Below are 12,570 nucleotides of genomic sequence, written 5' to 3' on the forward strand. Positions count from 1 at the left end.
TGACGGTCTTGAAGATTTAACGCCGTAGGGGGCAGCCACCGTCTTTGCAAACAATGCAGCCACGACGGCTCCTGGGGCCGCCGTCGTTGCAATATCATTGACCCGAATCTCATTAAGTAAATGTCCCAGAAACTTAATTATACGTCCGATGTACTTTTACTCAAGTTACTGTCGATCAGAGCCAACTATCTAACGTTTCTTTACGGTAAAAAGGGTATTAGTTCCAATACTAAATATCTGAATAGCTACGCTGGAGTTACACTGGCATATACACCAGCAACCTCATGTATAACAATAATTTCCTTTTACAACGTCTTTTTTTTCTTTAAAATAAACAACACGCCTATCCTTTAGGAATGTTTTAATTAGGAATTATCACCGCATGGCTCCTACAAATGCTTTCAACTGAAACGCTCGTCCCGAGCATTTCACTTTACAACATGCCTACGCTTGTTACGTTTCATCAACAGAACTACAGTGCAGTATATTACTAACTCGTCACAAGCAGGACGACGACCACTCCTCTATCATTACGTGACAGCCCCATTCCCATGTCTTTTGCGTTGGCGAACATGGAGGTGACCTCTCCAAAATTGGCGACGTCAACTATTTCCCTCCGTATGCAGCAGCAGCAGCAGCAGCAACAGGTTCATAATCAACGTTTTTGGGTTTAGATCGCGTTATTTATAAATGTGTCGTAACCCTCCACCACCCGACACGGCCAATAAGCAAAAAAGTGTCACGTTGACAAAAGACAAATAGTTCACTGCTTTAGCCCACCAGTGTGTTGAAGCGTGAAACCACAACATTTACAATTGGTTTCACGCTGTCTTTCCGACAGCCCTGTTCTTCACCTGAGGACGGCTGCTTGCGTTGTGGCCGAAACGTCGTAAGAATTGTATTTTATTATGTTTTATTTTTATTATTTTATTTTTTCCCTTCTACGTGACTTTACCGAAAGAACCAAGAAGATAAATTCAACATACTCGTCAACAACAATCGGCGACGTTCCGGGAAACGCTCCTTCGTGCTGTTGAATTTTGTATATATGTAATCGGTCATCATCAATCCTGATCAATCCACTGCTGGATGGACCCCCCCCCCCACTCAAGCTATTCAGCGTCTCTTGCGATGTAACGATGCACACACAGCGCCTGCTTGCTATGCAGGTTGCTGCGTGTGGATTGCTGCACCGATGAGACTCAGCACGACCTGAGTGCCTTCGTGCTCCTGTGTCCCCGTGATTTATGGTGGTCCTCCCTCTCGGTCGTGTTCCCACCTCTGACTCGAATTAACAACACGCAAAATGTACTGTGCAGCGTTGTACATGGTGGTTCGGATGTCTTGTGACTCGCAATTAATTGACCCCAGACATTGTTTTGCCCTTTTAATATTAAGTTATGTTTGAAATAAACCTTACTTTGAACAATATTATGTTTTAGATAATTAAATCGGGGTCAGAGGACATCTGGACCAACATGTACAACAAGTGCAAAAATAGCTGTCAGCCTTGTCTAGACTACCAGCTCAACAGCACTGAACGTGTGAGGCCATTTAGTGGCTTAGAACCACTCAAGAGAGTTGAAAACTTGCAGCCATCTCAGCAGCAGGCAGCATGCGACACGAGGACGTGACTGCAGACCTGTTTCGTCCTCACTGGGACTCATCAGTACAGGTGCCAGTCCGTTCTTGGTTTCTACCAAAGCTCACACAGCATACCGTCGCTGAGCGACTTGTCACAATCTTAAAACTTTCACGGTATGTTTTAGCGTTGCGTGCGAAACAGGAACGTATCTTGATTTTCTGATGACTCTTAGAGTTATGCGTCCCCTCGCCAGGCGCGCGTGCTCACCCGCTACTGCCCAGGCATCTTTCCACCCCTATGTTGATGATGATCGCGCTGCGTGTCTACTGGCAATGGAGGCTCTGCAGGTATTTACAAAGACAAAGCCCTCCCCCCCCCCGCCCGTATAGCCTTTAACAGACTGTTAGGGCAAGTGCTGTTAGCGAACACCACCTCGGTACGGCAAATGGGGGAGAGAGGGGGGGGTGATGACCAACACCACGCCCGGCTGCCTTTGTATCCCAAACGCGAATGTTGCACCGAGTGCTCGTTTACGGCTGAGTCTACCTATGGGAGGCCCAGGACGGGTTCAAATATTCGTCACTGTTATTGAGTCGTGAGCGGGAATCTAACTCTGGTAGCAGGTTCGTAGTGCAGTGCGCTAACTCTTGTAGGTATATACAGGGTACCTACCGGTGGACACACACGCACACCATCGTGATCAGCAGCAGCAGGCATGGTCAATCCACTGCTGGATGAAGGCCCTCCCCAAGCGCCGTAGGGGGCGACCACCGTCTTCGCAAACAATGCAGCCACGACGGCTCCTGGGGCCGCCGTCGTTCCAATATCATTGACGCGGATCTCATAAAGTAAATGTCCCAGAAACGGAATTATACGTCCGATGTACTTTTACTCAGGTTACTGTCGTTCAGAGCAAACTATCTAACGTTTCTTTACGGTAAAAACGGGTATTAGTTGCAATTCTAAATATCTGAATAGCTACGCTGGAGTTACACTGGCATATACACCAGCAACCTCATGTATAACAATAATTTCCTTTTACAACATCTTTTTTTTCTTTAAAATAAACAACACGCCTATATTTTAGTAATGTTTTAATTAGGAATTATCACTACATGGCTCCTACAAACAATCCACCTTGGCTCCTGCACTCGCGAGGTTATTCCGTCGCTCCATCTCTTCGGAGGGGCGTGCTCCCTTTGAGGGCGACGTGTGGGAATGGTGACGCTACCCTGCGCGTGTTCTCTAATCCGCGTGTTCATCTTTCCGTCTCCAGATCTCACTCCAAGGACGTTTCTCTCTCCACGCTTCTCTGCGCAACTTATTCAATGTTTGGTAGATACCGTAGCCATTACATTGTCCCGTCCGTTCGCGCACTCCACTATCCATCTGGCCACCTGAGTTCGACTCCCTACCGTGTGGTATTTGAACCGAGCTTGGGTGTACTTCGCTTCACTGGTGAAGTATGGCCAACACCATGCGTAGAATTAAAAAAAATCGTGCCACTGTAAGAGAATAATATACCCCACAATTGAATGTTGGGTTAGATCGCCGTGTGAGTAAAATGTGTGTCGTGCACCCTGCTCCACCCGACACAGCCAATTAACAAAGTTTGTCACGTGTCGAACAAACGTGGCCCATCTATTTACTGATTCAGCAGCCACCACCGGTGTTCGTGCTGGGGAGCGATCCACACAGACAGTTTACAATCGGGAACGGACCTTTCGCTGGTGGTTGCAACCAGCATCATCAGGCGAGGAGTGCTTGGGGTAGTTGCCCACGGCTGCACGAGCAGACTCCCCCGCTGTGATATCAACCATCCACCTTATAAAACGTTAATTTCCCTTCATCAGGCAAAATGCATTGGCAAAGGGTTGTACATTATTAATGCTGTACGCGGCGTACACACAACTCACGTCTCTTGTACCACTGCATTTGTATCCATTAGCGCTGGAGAATGTCACTGAATCTAGACTGGCTGCTCCACGTTATTTGTATCCATGCCACAAAGACTGCTAGGTTAAAAGGAAAAATGTGTGCGTATTCCCACCTCTTTTAAAACATCTCGCCGGCTTGGAGAGCATGCAAAAGACGCGCTCTCTCTCTCTCGTTCTCGAGAGAGAAAGTACTCGTGTAGTCATACCCCGATTTACGTCGGGGATGCGTTCCTGGAAATGCGCGACGAATATCGAAACGACGTAAATCAAAAGCCAATTGCAGCGCGGGTGGAGGCGAAGGCTGAGAGGCGACGGATCACGAGACAGGATGGACGCTGCTGGTCAGCGACGTGAGTGTGGGGTTCGAGGCGACGCAAATCAGGTCGTTGGACAGTAATTATGAAGTGACGACAACGTATTTGCGGAACGACGTAAATCGGGGTATTACTGTACCACAGCTGCCAACGCACACGGTTTGCCCGGTATTGTGGCCGTTTCAAAATGGGTAAAAAAAAATGTCTGTTTGTGTTTCTCCCTTGTGATGGGACTTTGTGGGATTGAATGTTGAGATTTAGAAAGGACACGGGGTGACCAATAAGGTCTGAATTGGTTTATAGTAAACACATTCCTGCGGAGGGATATGATAGGAACGTTGGGTTGCTCGGTCAATGGCCAGGGTCAACGGCGGCGTGGTGTATTCCGCAAATATGCCCGACTGTGAGGGCGGGCACAAGCCAGCGTGAGTAGGTTAAACGTTGAGTTTTATAAGGGCACCACGGGGTGACCAGCCCATCCTCACCCAGCCCCACCCCTCCCACCCCCCACCCAGCCCCACCCTCCCCACCCAGCCCCTCCCCACCCTCCCCAACCAGCCCCTCCCCACCCTCCCCACCCCACCCAGCCCCTCCCTCCCCACCCAGCCGCTCCCTGCACGACGGACGGACGGACACAATAATTCCCTGTGGGCTGGTGTAACCAGGAGGTTCCTACCAGTATAAGGTAGGGCACTGATAATGGGTTGACAGGTTTGCTGTATGACTACTGTCATAACAACTGCATTGTCTGTGGCGCTGTGACTTGGCAAAGCCCTTCTACCCGGGCGCCGCCAGCAGTGTGTATGAGCAGGAAGCTGCAGGGGCTGCACCTTTAACTCGTGACACTGTTTTCTCCCCACTCCAAAACTCAACGTTGGCCGGTCTCATTAATAGTGTAAGTCCACCTTTGCCCATGCTACACGTACAAATCAATAGCTGTTGCTGGTGCTGCGTTGGCTCCACTTCACGAGCGCAATTAACACCCTTGTCCTGACGAGGAGGGGTGGGTGGGGGGGAAGGCTAGACGTTTCGGGTAATGACCTCCACGTGACGCCGCGCTGCATAGGCATTGCCGTTGTTGCGCACAGACTCGACCACGCCCGTCTCATGCGTCGGCTGCGTAAGAGCTCGTGCGTGCGTACGATTGTTGGACTTCTTTCGCACCGTACATGGCCAAACCGCGCTAATCGGATGCGTCTCGGCCTCACGCCGAACGCAGGCGTCACACTGAGCACGCGTGGATGCCATGTGGATGATGCTGCTGCTGATTATATCGATGCTGATCTTTTAGTATAGCCCTGTGAGGCATTCGGCTCTTGAATCGGGTGCAACCGCAACAAACAAAAAACAAAAACATGAACAAGAAAACGTCTCAAAGTGACTAAGCGCAAACAGCAAAATCCTCCAGACAAAGCACCGTACACCAACGCTCATTGATAACGCGAGCAAGCTGTCTCGACGTCTTGGCTAAGATCCAATGCTAAAGACCCCCCCATGTAGCCTACGCAGATTGCTGGGCCAAGTGCTGTCAGCGAGTAGCACCCATGACGGCCGACACGGCACACGAGGGGGGGGAGTGGCGAGCACCGCGCCCGGCCGCCTTTGCATCCCCAGTGGCGATGTTCACACATCGCACCGAAGTGCTCCATTGAGGCTGCGTCGAGCTGACGCAGGTCCCAGGACCGGTTCAGATAATCGTCGATGGTGTTGACCGTGAGCGAGAATCGAACGCGGGTCGCCGGGATCGTCAACACTTTACCCAACAGCCAGTGTAGTCTCCACGGGGTTGGGGATCTTTGTCTTTGTGAAGCGATGTGTGTTTTGAGTTATGTATGCATGCGTGCTAGTAGGTATATGTGTAATATTTATGTAACGTATGTATTTACGTGAACAAAATGCATAATTTTGACTTTAAAATGTCGTGACTGCAGGAATTCATATTTTGGTTCTATCGGTAAAGTCACGTAGATAAAAAATTTGAATAAAATGAAAATAAAAATTTGAAAATAATAAAAGCATCAACCCCTTTTATTATCTTAATTTTTTATTTAATTTTATTATTTTTTATTTTCTATTTACATGACTTTACCGAAAGAACCAATAATATAAAAAATGCATAATCTATCAGCACCCTTATTTGCAATTTTAACGCGCGTCATGACATCTCGAAGCTTATAAGAAGTCGTTTCACGTCCATCTCTAAATCAGCTCAAGCCTCCCCTAAACCACGTGACCTGTATATGCCCCCCCCCCAACTCTGAACGCCTCCCCATCTCCTCACCGCCCACTGTGAAAACAGCCGCCGCCGCTCCTCTGTCTCTTCCCTCTCCTCTCATCATCATCATCATCACCACGTCGCCCGGTCATTCCTTCTCTACCTCATCCTCCCCTCGCTGTCCCGGGACTCCTCATCCTCTCTTCCTGCTACTCATCTCGAGCCGTCCATCCCGGCCTTCTCTTCCTCCCAATCCTCACCTCTCTTGACCCTCACCTCTCATTTATCCGTTAATGTGCGATCCTATTCCTCTTATTTCCAATTGTCTCTCTGCTGCACGCTTCCCATACGTTACACCCTTCAGTCCAGTCCCCTTCCCGTGGTGTGCGCGCCACGGGTACGAAGAACGTTTTGCGTCAATCAAACTCCCACAGATCTCTAGGCACGATGAAACCGGCACCCACCAAATCACTGTAGCGATGAGCGCGCACATAACTGCAATGTAACCAAGTAGAGCTTTCGTCACGCGCTCCACACGAGCTCATCGTGCATAGATCACGTGGCGACACGCCGCTCGTTAGTCTTTGACAGTGTCTGTCGGACCAGCGAGGCACACACACAGAAACGTGCCGAGAGAAGAACACTCGGCCATTTGTGCTGAACGCAAAAGCCATCGGCGCTTCTTGAGGAACCGCACTGTGGTCGTCTTGCCGTAGGTCAACATCAACATCAATTTGAGCAGAAAATGTGACCGACTTTAGCAGCAACAGTGAGACGGACATAGATAACTGTGGATCGGTTTCGTCCGTGCGAGGTCTCATCAGTAACAGCATAGTCACCAACGATGGCAATATCTTTGTAAGTCTGATGAAAATGGTAATTGGTTTTTTACCCTTCTATCTGGCAACAAAACTGACACCTTTTTACAAGGAGTCATGTTTGCATAGACCACAATGCCTGCAGCCATAATGCAAATAAAAAACATAACTCTGAAAATATATGCACTGTCCTTGAAGTTGATGAAGTGTACGCGGAGATGGCCAAAGACAGGAATGATGGCCCGGCACAGGAAGATGAGGATGATGATGCATCTGATGACAATCATTATCAGTCTTGATTTGAAGCTTTCGTACTCGTTGGTTCTTTCGGTAAAGTCACGTAGGTAGAAAAATAAAATTTTACAAATCATCATGACCGGGGCTTACAGTCTCACGGAACGTCGGCTTGACTGGCACACGACGAACCCCACTCTCATATGGCAGAAGTGTGTGGACGTGAGGTCACGGTTTCTCGGATATAGCTTTGTGATATCCACTTCTGCGGACACGCAGGAGTATTGCGGTAGTCCGTAGCGCTCTGCGAGAGGTCCGAATGGTCGCTTCGTCCGGGCACGTGACACCGATCTCGCAATGGGCGTAACATCTCCGACCTGTACACGACGGGTGACCGTCTCCAATGCTGATCCAGTGACCCCGGGGAACTGACCTTGGATGAACCATAGCCGAGTGTGGGAAGACAGCCGCAGTAAGGGAGGGGGGGAGGTATTCGCCCTCCCACCACCCCCACCACCACCGCCGGTGAACCCAAAGGACCCCCCCCCCCACTCACCACCACCAGTAAACACAAAGCCCCCCCCCCACTCACCACCACCCCCGCCACCTGTAGCCGTGCTATTGTGCCCAGAGTCAAGTTGTATTTGCGAAATAAAAATGCAACCACGGTCGTAAGCAAGAGTTGATTCGGGTGATTAACCCCGGGGTAATACATTAGCCGGGGGGGATGAGTGACGCGGGAGCCACGGCGTTGTAAACATTCATTAATCGTGTCAACTGAGCCCTTGAGTAACCGCTACGCACATTGCGGGGGGGGGGGGGAGAGAATTGTTCCAGAAGGGACCTCCAGCCCGCGGAGACGGAGCGGCGAATCTCGGTTCGTGGTGCAAGTGCCAAGGCGGATTGTGATGTCGCAGGGTGGCGAGAGACGCGTGGCCGACGGTTTGGAGAGGCCTTCATCCAGCAGCAGTTGATTGATCGTGGATGATTATGATGCTGCTGCTGATGATGATGATCTTTGAGGTCGTGTGCGGAGTGTTGCGTGGCGCAGTCTACTCAGCCTTAAATGAAGCACGTGGTGCAATGTGTAAACAGCAGCATTGGAGAGACAAAGGCGGACGGACGTGGTGTTGGGCACACGCACACCCGCTCGTGTGCCGTACGGGCCTTCATATCGGTGCTGTATGTAAACAGCACTCGCCCCAGCAGTCTAATGAAGATCATAGGGGATCTTTGTCTTTGTGTGCGTGGCGCAGTGTTTGGAAGCACCGGGCACATGGGTTCGATTCCCGGCCATGGGAGACAACTTCAGGGCCTCCTGCTGAGTAGGGAGGCGATACCCAAGTTAAGTCAAGTTGGACAAATAATAACAAATATATTCATACGGATCATTTCTCCAAGAAAGCGTTACCAAGTCTCAAGACTCGTTGCCATGATGGTCCTGTAATATTTCGGATGGTTGGCCATGACTTCCAATTAGTGTTTGGCGTCATGCGGGAGAAAATCGGTGTTCCCGGAGAAATCCCACGAGAGTACACATACGCGGGTGGAGGGGTTAGAGTAACACTGACGGCTCCGAACAGACGGATTCAATAATCCATTGCTTTGCTGCCATCTCATAGACACGTGGCAGCCCAAGCCTTTATCAACGCATTGTGTCTTCCCGTTCTTGTACGAAGCAGAGGCAGTTTACCATCTGTCTACAGATCACGATCTGTTCTTGGCAAACTCCCCTCTGCTCGGCAAGTTCAAGGGGTGCGTTGCTCGATGGGTGAGTTATTCTTTAATTAGCAATGATTCGGGATACGATTATAATGGATAAATACAATTTTCATTGACGAGGAGGAATGCTGCAGTGGTGTAATGGTTAACACACTGGGCTTGCGATCCAGAGGTCACGGTTTTGATCCGATCTGCCGGCTCGGCAGTCGAAGCATTGAGAACGTTCGTTAAATCTTCCCCGCCTCTGTCCACCGAGCAATTCGTTTTGCCATCAGTTTGACACTGCGAGTGTGCGTACAGGGTGGCTGAAAGTCAGAACACATCGGGTTATTTTATTTATTTCTAACAAATGTTCAAACTGACTCCCATTGACGTCCATGCATGCTCAATGAATTATCTTTGGAAATTAATCGAGGACTCTTTTTTTAAGATTACAGCTGACTTCTTTAGCATACGTAAAACGAATTGATCTGGTTCGTTTTTCATCAATCTTATTTCCATTTAAAAATATCATCTGAAAGGGAATAAGAAACGTCGACATGAATACTGATAATGGATAAAATATTATCTTTCTGTCCACCCTGTATGCATATACAGTACATGGGAAGCGGTAGTGCAGTGGTTCGCGTGCTGCGCTACGAACCCGGCGAACCGGGTTTACCACGACTACACCTGAAACGTGCCACTGGCCTTACCTTAGGTCGACTCAGCCTTAAACGAGTACCTGGTGCCATGTGTAAACATCAGTACCCGGGGAGACAAAAGCGGCCGTGCGTGGTGATGGCCACAGGTGCTCGCTCGAAACACTTGCCCCAACAGTCTGTTATGGCCGGGTCATTGTGGATGTGTGCACGTGTGCCGTTTGTGCCGCGAGGGAGTTCGTTCTAAAACCAGTTGTTAGATTTGCTTTTTTTATATTCACTTTCTTGATTTTGCGTGCAATTAACTCTTTGGCTGTGTCGAAGTGCAACGTTTCGCGTCTCGCCCACCTATCTGCGTTGCTACATTTGCGGGGCGCGGAGACGGGAAGCAGAGCACGTTTTCTCTGCACGAGATGAACCGATTAGAAAGACCCCCCCCCCACCCCAGTTTGTTTGGAGGGATGCGACTGAATGCGACATCAACGCCAGGGGCAAATTATTGAAGTGCGCGCACCCGGAATCAACCGCGATGAAATACAGAGCGCGAGCTCTTGGAGAGCAGGTTCGAAAGGGAGCTTTTAGGAGAATGTCAATGCAGCGTATCACGAAAAGCCCCAAGAGCGATGTGCGCGCTTCAGCGGGAAAGTTTTTCAACCGGTGCAATAAAAAACGCGACGAACGCTGGACACCCGCGCAAGAGAAGCGAGATACGTCGCAGGAAGGAAGGTGCGTGAAGACTCAACTGGGATTGGGTGCGGGGAGAGGCTTCGCCTAGCAGTGGATTGATCATGAGCGACGATGACAGCGAACGCGTCGGCTGTTGCCACAGACACGCATCGCTTGGCGATGCTGCTGCATTGGAAGCGGTGTACAACCACAATCATTAACAACACCAGACACATCAACACATTGGTCAATAACAACAGTGCGTGACCTTAAAATAAAAACACGTGTCATAGGTAACATGCATGATTGATGTGCTATGATGTAGGGCCAATACCCGAAACGTCACCCAAGACAAAAAGACAAAGATCCCCCGTATAGCCTGAACAGACTGTTGGGACAAGTGCTGTTAGCAAGTACCTATGAAGGCCGGCACGGCACATGAGGGGGTGGGTGACCAGCACCACGCCCGGCCGCCTTTGTCTCCCCAGTGGCGATGTTTACACACCACTGCACCAGGTACTCATTTGAGGCTGAGTCGACCTAGATGGCACGGCGTACCAATACCAATACCACGACATTCGCTACAAAGCGACGGTGACGTCACCACGGCGCCCGTGCCAGGCCTGGTGCACTTTGAGCGTACACACACACAGACACAGACGCAAACTCGTGTTGTCTGTCGCTTCCTCGTGGAGAACTCAGCAATGACGGCTCCTGCCCCACCCGCACCCATCCCTCTTCCCACCACCGACCACTCCGCCAGTGGCCACTGCGCGTCACTTGAACCCCGTGCGTGGCTCCTGGGGCCACGTGCCCTCGAGAGGAACCCCGCGGAGCAATTACATCACTCGGGCCGTGCGTCCGTCCGTCCGTGTGCGTCAGATCGCGAGCATTGATTCATCAAGCGAGTCCGACGAGACGCCGGGAAGATCAACACCGTGTCTACAAGCAGTGCTGCTGGAACTACGATGCCCTCTGTGCGCCTCCGATTAGCACGGTGGGCTACGTGCGGTGCGAAAGAAGTTCCACGTACTCTCTTCCGGAAGGGCGATGGGTCGTATAAGAAATATACTTTTATTATTTTTCTCACGTGGAGAGGCGGATATGTTTTGAAATATTTTCCCCAGCGATCATTTTGAGTCACGGGTCTGCGTGTGGCGCTCTGTTCCGCTACAATGTCCGACCATACACGTGGGTAAATACATCTGCAAAAGCTTCTTTGAGATAAGGGGTCTCCATAAATGACGTCACGCACCTAGGGGGGGGCGGGTCAGACATTTGTGACGATGCGTGACGATGGGGAGGGTTGAGAAATATGACGTCACATCAAAATGCGCAATTTTAAATACATATAGACAACACGTTCTACTTAATTAAATAGACTTTTTAATAAATGTTTTCTCCTACATATACGCACTACAATGACAATAGTTTAAAGCGATTTGAAGCATGTTTTATATTTTCGGTGGGGGGGGGGGGCAGAGCTTTGTGACGTCATTTTTAAGGGGGGGGTCTGACTTTTTGTGACGCCGTGTGACGAGGGGGGGGGGGGTCAAAAATCGTCCAAAATCGCGTGACGTCATTTATGGACGGACCCTAACGTCATGGGGTCTGCAATCATATAACTTGAATACGAATAAACACAAACAACCGAAGGAATTTCTATATTTGTTGTCAAAAGTATGTTAAGAGAATGTTTTATGGGTCCCAGCCAGTGATTCGTAACGCACGTGATGTGATGGCTTCTTCATTTTACATCGCGGTTGGATTCCTATGACGTCACCTTGCGTAACTATGACGCACAGACAACGCTACGATGATAATTGGTTCTTTACCCTTCTATCTGGCAACAAAACTAACACCTTTTTTTTACAAGGAGTCATGTTTGCATAGACCGCAATACCTGCAGTCATAATACAAACAAAAGAACATAACTCTGATAATGTGCACTGTCCTTAAAGTTGATTGATCCACACCCGAGACAGCTTTCCTTAGAGCCTAGTCTCATATGGGTTGGACCAGATGACGCCATTATGACTGCAGGTATTGCGGTCTATGCAAACATGACTCCTTGTAAAAAAGGTGTCAGTTTTGTTGCCAGATAGAAGGGTAAAGAACCAATTATCATATTTTTACTGGCAAATGAGGTTCCCATAGTGTAAACGCTACGATGTTTAAAGTGAAGAGATAACCTCCTCCAGCAGAGGACGCCAGAACTCTGGCCCGGGAAGATATATACCGCTGGGAAATCGTTTTGGAACGGTCTCGAGTGGACAACTTACCGAATGATTCACCGTGTAACAAAAGTTTTTTTGTTCCTGGGTAGTAAGTGTTATTTACTCATTGCTTATGCCTCCAAGGTACAGAAAATGGCTATTATTCCCCACAAACTTTGCTTTTGTGACCAGGACAGTGATATTTTTGAAATGTACCTATTT

This window comes from Lampetra planeri, chromosome 1 (genome assembly GCF_965212315.1).
Source record: "Lampetra planeri chromosome 1, kcLamPlan1.2.h2, whole genome shotgun sequence".
Classification (NCBI taxonomy): Eukaryota; Metazoa; Chordata; class Hyperoartia; order Petromyzontiformes; family Petromyzontidae; genus Lampetra; species Lampetra planeri.